The following is a 7,921-nucleotide window of genomic DNA, read 5'->3' on the forward strand; positions in this document are numbered from 1 at the left end:
TCGCAGCATGGATAAATTTCTGTCCCTTTTAAAACTGAATAATATTGCATTATATGCATATACCACTTTTTAATTATTTGTTCATCCATCCATGAACACTTAAATTGCTTCCACCTTTTGGCTGTAAATATAGATGTACAAATATCTGTTTGAGTCCCTGCTTTCAGTTATTTTGAGTATATATAAATATTGTTTCTTGAGTCTAGAAAAAGTTAGTTTCAGTTTAGTTCAACCCACTATTTAATCACATTCCTTTTTTTGTGTACCATGTCAAGTCACACGGAACATCAGTGAAAAATAAAGCATATTCTGATGGAGTGTTACTCAAAATAATAATAATAATAATATTTCATGTTCTTATTTTATTATGTATGCCAGTAGTTTTCATTAATGACTTGTAGCATATTATCTAGGGAAATGAGTCCAACAATAGCATGCATTCCGACTTCTCATTTTTCTAATATAGCCATAAATGAAAGTAGGAAGTATGGAATAGACACTGTTGGGAATTAATGTAGCTCTGTTGCTTAATCCCCATGTTACTCAAAGCCATTTACTGATCTCTCTGAAATGGGCTTGATGCTACAGCATTTATGCCTTGTAGTGTCTTCATGGGATCTGAAAAAGGCCTCTGACAGTGCCCTTCACAGATGACCTCAAAGGAACAACCTGATAACCCCACACTGTGCCATGAAGGCTCCTGAATTTCAGAATTCCTGGCCCCTCTCTTGGAGCCAGAGATGGGGACCAATTCCTATTCACAGCAGGAGCTGGCTTGGGGTGGAGAGACCAGTTGTTTTCAGTATCAGCACTTGACAAGAGTTGTTATTTTTCCTGTAATGTTTGTTGGGGTCCAGCTCAAGTTTGTTTTTCTTGCAGAAGGACAGGAAGGCCAATTTGGAATACACACAACTCACATGTCATCTATGATGACTTGGCCCAGCACTTGGCATTGGCTCCTTGACAGTTAAAAGGCACATGGTGGGTGAGCCCTTGTGGCCAGCACTGAGGAACAAGGAAAAGGATGGAGAATGTAAGATTCTTATCTGTGTAGGCCTTGCAGGGCCCTCCATTCTTTCCCTCTGCTCACGCCTCCCTCAAGGGACTTCTGGCTTCAGCTCACACAATTTCTAGCCTGGAGAGCCCCGCTGTTCAGTGGCCACCTCCACTTTCTGTCCACCTCTTCCTCTTACTGAATGTGTGAGGAAGCATCCCACCCTAAGGAGAGGAAAGTCTGGATCAGCAGAGATCCATGCAGCAGCCTTGTGGGAGTCAGAAGCAGGAAGAGGGAGAAAGAGTACTTTCCATGTTGGACCCAAGACAATCATGCAGTTATTTGAGAAAAACTTGGTGTTTTTCCACTCAGATTTCAGTGGTGTTGGGAGTCACCATACACAAGTTTCACTGACTTTAAATATTAGGGTGCTTTGTGGGATGGTATGCTCTTGAAATGTGTGTGGATGCTTGGTGAATGCTGTTCAGTCCTATTATGTAGAGGCCTTGTAACTTTTGAAGAGTGAATCACAGCCTTACATGTTGGTGAAGGAGCACACTCAATTCCAGGGAAACTTGACTAGGTAAACCTGCAAATCAAAAATAATATAAACAATAACATTTGTAAAATATGATCTTATGTTCTCAATAACTAAGGCTTCCTCAGTCAGTTCATTATGGATATTTTAGGGAGTCAGTATTACTTTGAGAGTATTTAGGCCCTCAAAGCATCAGTTTTGTCACTAAAATGACTAGTAGTGGGGCTTACTTTGCAGGGTTTGAAAGGATTCAAAGAGACCATAATTCCAAACACTTCTTAACCTCCCCACAAATGACAGCTGTTTTGTGATTCCTATGTGTTCATCCCTTCTTTTTGAAAAAGTATGGTGTTTGTAATTGAAAAGAAGTAGGAGTCATAGCTTGGAAGTTATCTTTGAAGAATTATACTTTATCTAGTGGTATAAGATTAACACAGTAAGCATTCAAAAATAATTTGTTGAATGAACAGTATTATAATTGTTTGTTTTCTACCTATTTTACATTTCAACTACAAAAAAGCAGAAACCTTGTTTTCCATTTCTTCCAGGTAAAATATATCTCTCATGTAAGACTTTTGTGGTGTTGAAGTTTCTTTTTTAGATACATTATACATAATCCATGCTATCCTCTAAAATACTTCACTTGCTTATCAACCCCTTCATAAATAATATGCCAGATGTGGTATATCACATGTCCAAAGATAACTACTGCAATGTCCGCCATCCCATAGGCACTGTGCAATGTGACCTTTTCAATCCTCAAGAGAGCATATCTCATTCCCATCACCTTGAATCTGGGCTGGCCCTGTGACTGCTTTGACCAATATGAAGCAGTGGAAGTCTTGTTCTAAAACTGCAAACCCCGGTATGAAGAAGTACGAACAGTTTCTGTCTTTCTACTCTTGGAAGTTCTAATGAAAGTCCAGCAGATAAGCAGTTCAGCTACTGGGAAGACTCTGTGAAGAGGCCAGCCACATGGAGAGGGAGAAGCCCTGAAACTGTATATAAAGAGAAGTCCAGCTGTTCCATGCCCTAGCTGAACCCAGACCCCAGCTAACCTGCTAGGCAAATAAACCCACATGGCATGGCCACAGGAAAGACCAGCAGAAGAATAACCTAGCCTTGCCTAGGTTGCAGAATCATGAACAAATAAATGGTTGTTATTTTAAACTGCTAATTTAACTTAATTAAGTAGCTAATTTTAAGCTACTAAATATTGGAGTGTCTTGTTGTTACAACAGGCAATCAAAACACCAGATAAAGTAATGTTAAATCTTAATTGAATTAGTTTCAAAAGTTTACTGCAAATGTTGTGCAATAACATTTTTCATTCATACAATTTTAGTTTATAAGTAAGATCTTGTGAAAATTGTATGCTTGACAATTTTATAAGTATTGTGTTTTTTCTAAATATACTGGTTAGATTGCTCCTTCTTGTCTTTTAATTCTCCATTTCTTTGTCCTGGTCACTTTACATTAGAATACGAGGTATTTTCTTTTTCTTAAATTATATTTTATTGATTATGCTATTACAGTTGTCCTGATTTTCCCTTTTTAGCCCTTTCCACCCAGCACACCCCAATATCCTCAGGCAATGCCTTCACCATTGTTCATGTCCATGGGTCATGTATATAAGTTTTTTGGCTACTCCATTTCCTACACATTACTTTACATCCACATGGCTATTCTATAACTACCTATTTGTGCTTCTTAATCCTGTCACCTCTTTACTCATTCCCCACACCCACCTCCCTAATGGCAACCATCAAAATACTCTCTGTATCCATGATTCTGTCTCTGTTCTTCTTGTTTTCTCAGTTTGTTTTTTAGATTCAATTGTTAATAGACATATATTTTTTGCCATTTTATTGTTTATAGTTTTGATCTTTTTTCTTAAATAAGACCCTTTAACACTTCATATAATAATGGTTTGATAATGCTGAACTCCTCCAGTTTTTTCTTGTCTAGGAAGCTTTCTATCTGCCTTTTGGTTCTAAATGATAGCTTTGCTGGGTAGAGCAATCTTGGCTGTAGGTCCCTGCTTTTCACAACTTTGAATATTTCTTGCCAATTCCTTCCAGCCTGCAAAGTTTCTTTTGGGAAATCAGCTGAGAGTCTTATGAGAACTTCCTTGTAGGCAACTAATGGCTTTTCTCTTTCTGCTTTTAAGATTCTCTCTTTATCTTTAACCTTTGGCATTTTAATTATGATGTGTCTTGGAGTGGGTCTCTTTGCATCCATCTTATTTCAGACTCTGTGCTTCCTGGATTTGCATGTCTACTTCCTTCACCAAATTAGGGAAGTTTTTTTTTCATTTTTTCAAATAGATTTCCAATTTCTTGCTCTTTCTCTTCTCCTTCTGACACCCCTATGATGCGCCATCTTGAAGTTGTCCCAAAGACTGAGTATACTATCTTCATATTTTTGGATACTTTTCTTCTTCTTGTTCTGATTGGTTGCTTTTTGTTTCTTTATATTCCGAATAATTTATTTGATTCTCAGCTTCATTCACTCTACTGTTGTTTACCTGTAAATTGTTCTTCATTTCAATTAGTGTATCCTTCATTTCTGACTGGATCTTTTTTATGCTGTTGAATTTCTCACTAAGTTCCATGAGCATCCTTATAGCCAGTGTTTTGAACTCTGTATCTGATAGATTGCTTATCTCCATTTTGTTTAGTTCTTTTTATGGAGTTTTGATCTGTTCTTTCATTTGGGCCATGTTTCTTTGTTTCCTTATTTCGGCAGGCTCCTTGTGTTTATTTCTGTGTATTAGGTAGAGCTGCTTTGACTCCATGTCTTGGTAGTGTGGCCTAATGTCATAAGTGTCCTGCAGGGTCCAGTGGCACAGCCTTTTCTATCACCCAAGCTGGGTGCTAGAGGTGCATCCTTGGTGTGTGCTGAGTACACCCTTCTCTTGTAATTAAGCCTTAGTTGCTGTTGGCAGATTAATGGGAGGGATTTACCCAGGCCAGTCAGATGCAAGGATTGGCTGTGATCACTTACCACCAATATCTACCCTCTGTGGAGGATCAGCTGTATGAGGGTAGGGTGGTGGTGCTCTGATGTGGTCTGTAGCTGTCTACTATTGTGCTGGCCCTGGAGTTTCCTGTGTGGTGCAGGGCAAGGTCAGCCCCCACCTGTGTTTTGGCCTGGGCTACCCTGCCTGAGCTATAATGCAATCTGAGATGGCTACTGCTTGTGCTAAGCTCGGAGATTCCCAGGTGAAGCCAAGCTGTGAACCTAGGCTGGCTGTGCTGGTGTTAGGCCTGGGGCTCACTGAGGCCAGCTGTTGCTTGTTTGAGAGGATTCAGGAAGTTGTGAAGCATGAGCAAAGACCCACCATTCATTTGGAAAAGCACTTTGGGTGGCCTCATAAGTTGGGTGGGGCAGAGTTTTTTGGATCCCCACAGTGAGTCAAACAGTGTTAGCCAGATTAATGGAGCCTCAGATTTGGCACCAGCCTGCTGGCTTTATTGGGGGAGAGCTCACAAAAGGGATAATGGTCTCTGCTCACCTTGATATCAGCCACTTCAGTTTCTCCTGCAGGCCACTGGTGCCCTTCAAGCTGTCACCCTGGTGCTGAAGCGCAGAAGGAGTGAGTCTCAGTAGGTGGGTCCATGTGTAGGTTTGGTTCTGTATGATGGTTGTTCATAGTTTAGTTATAATTTTGATGTGGTTGTATAAGGAAGCAAGTATCACATTTACTTATGTTGCCACCCCAATTTTATTTTTTGCATGTGGATACGCAATTTTTCCAACGTTATTGAAGAGACATTCCTTTCCCCATTGTGTGATTTTGGTTTTCTTATTAAAGATCAGTTGATCATAGAATCATGCCTTGTAATATATTTTGAAATCAGAACGTGTGATGCTTCCAATTTTGATCTTTTTTCTCAAGATTGCATTGGCCATTCAAAATCTTTTCTGGTTCCATATTAATTTTAGAATTGATTTTTCTATTTCTGGAAAGAATATCATTGTGATTTTCATGGGGATTGCACTAAATTTCTAGACCATTTTGGGTAGTTTTTAATATTAATTCTTCTAATCCATGAATACAGGATATCTTTCCATTTATCTGTGTTTTCTTTAATTTTCTTCACCAATACTTTATAATTTTTTAATGTACAAGTATTTCACTTTTTGGTTAGGTTTATTCTTAATTACTTTATTTATTTTGCTACTAAGAATGAGATTGTTTTCTTAATTTTCTTTTTGGTAGTTTATTGTTTGTGTTTAGAAATGCAACCAAATTTTGTGTTCTGATTTTTTATCCCACAACTTTACTAAATTCATTTATTAGTTCTAATACTTATTTTGTTGCATATTTAGAATTTTCTGCATATATACTCATGTCATTTGTAGACAGAGGTAATTTTACTTCTTTCTTTCAAATTTGGATGCATTTTTTTTATTTTTCTTGTCCAATTGTCCTGACTAGGACTTCCAGTAGTGTGTTGAATTACAAGTGTTGAGAATGGGCATCCTTGCCTTGTACCAGATCCTGGAGAGAGAACTTTCAGTTTTTCTTCATTGGTTATGATGTTAGCAGTGGGCTTCATAAATGGCCTTTAATGCATTGAGGTAAGTTTCTTCTATACCTATTTTGTTAAGAGTTTTTAATGAAGAATGGGTGTTGAACTTTGACAAATACTTTTTTCAGTGTTTATTGACATAATCATGTGTTTTTTTCTTTTATTCCATTAATGTGTCATTCTGTATTGCATTGCTTGACTTGCATGTGTTACACCATCTTTACATGCCAGAGGAAATCTCACTTGGCCATGGTATATAATTCTTTCAATGTGATGTTGAATTTGCTTTGATAATATTTTATTAAGGATTTTGCATCTGTGACCATCAGGGATATTGGTCTGTAGTTTTCTTTTCTTATGGTTTCTTTATCTGGCTTTGGTATCAAGAAAATACTGACTTTGTAAGATGAGTTTAAACTCTCACTAGTTTTTGATCTTCATAGATTATCCCATTCTTCTATAATTGTCCCTAAGTCCAGAAATGCCATTTAAATTGTTTACAATAAAAATTTTCTTTATCTTTATTAGTTTCCATTAGTTTATTAAAAATCAATTTACTTCCTCTTCCTGCTAAAATCATGATCTTTCTTTTACAATTATTTAGTTTCCTTCTCTTCTGTAAAAAGATGATTGTGAAAATGAGAACCTTAATATCAAGATAGAAAATAGATAATACTTATGGAAAGAATGGTCTTTGGTGGTGACAGTGAAGTAAAGTATCCCTCAAACCATTATTTTAGCAAGTCTTCCATTTAATTTTGTGGACTGAAAGGTAATTTGTGCTCCAGAGGAATGGTGACAGAATCAGTGAGTGGAGCAGGTAGCTCTCCCAGGTTGGAAGGGAAGTAGAGAGGTGCAGTACAAAGGCAAGCTTTAATAAAAACAGGAGGGCTCAGCTCCGATGGCATCATTTTGTTTGCCCAGATGGCATCCTCAATCATGGAACCTTCTCCCAAGTTCAGATCCTTGGTTTCATGCATTTAGCACCCCATTCTTAAGTGGCCTCTTCAAATCATACAACCATCCAGACATCAGAACCCATTTATCACAAAAAATATATAAATGCAGGTTCAAAAGGTAAGTTTTATGATCACACTTCATTGAGAATTCTTAGCAAACAATTTGTCCATAGATAGAAAAAAAATGTAGAACATTAAAAACCTACATTTTGTTCTACATTTTGCTTGATCTGCAGGCATATCACCCCCCTGGTGTCCCACACATGGCTTCTCCTTGCCATAGACACCACCCCTAATGGGCTTTCTCTTTTGTTTCAGGGCCAGGCTGTGCAGTTTCAGTGAGTAAAAGATCTACCCTGAACACAGGAGGCACTACACCAGGACATACAGGAAGGTTCTCCAATTCCTAATGCAAAATGTGAGTAGGCATTCCTTTCCAAAAGGAATCCTTGACAGATAAACTGCTCTGTCCCTATAGAAGAAAGCACAAACAGAGACAGTTTGAAGAAACCCAAAAGAAGAAAACCCTCCAAGCATTCAAATTCCAGAGGGCCATCTCTGGTGCTCTCTTGTTGATATAATGGCCAAGAGGAATCAGAAACCTGAAGTTAGGAAAGCTCAAGAGAACAGGCTATCAGGGCTGCTGAGGAAGCAAAAAAGGCTAAGCAAGCATCTAAAAAGACAGCAATGGCTGCTGCTAAGAATCCCTAAGCAAAGGTAGCACCTAAGCAAAAGATTATGAAGGCTGTGAAGGTTTCTGTTCCTCATGTTGGTGGAAAATGCTAAATTGGCCAATCAGATTTTTAAATAAAGACTTACAAAGTTAAGAATTTAAAACAAAAACAGATTGGAGGATCTAAGATACCATTGGAGTAGGAAGGAGCAGATTCGG

At 38.0% G+C, this 7,921-nt stretch overlaps 1 pseudogene; it reads left to right on the top strand.

Annotated features, from left to right (window-relative positions):
- Positions 1-6,099: 6,099 nt before the first annotated feature.
- Positions 6,100-7,856, top strand: LOC114501374 (annotated as a pseudogene).
- The last annotated feature ends 65 nt before the right edge of the window (positions 7,857-7,921 follow it).

Source organism: Phyllostomus discolor, chromosome 7, assembly GCF_004126475.2.
Source record: "Phyllostomus discolor isolate MPI-MPIP mPhyDis1 chromosome 7, mPhyDis1.pri.v3, whole genome shotgun sequence".
Classification (NCBI taxonomy): domain Eukaryota; kingdom Metazoa; phylum Chordata; class Mammalia; order Chiroptera; family Phyllostomidae; genus Phyllostomus; species Phyllostomus discolor.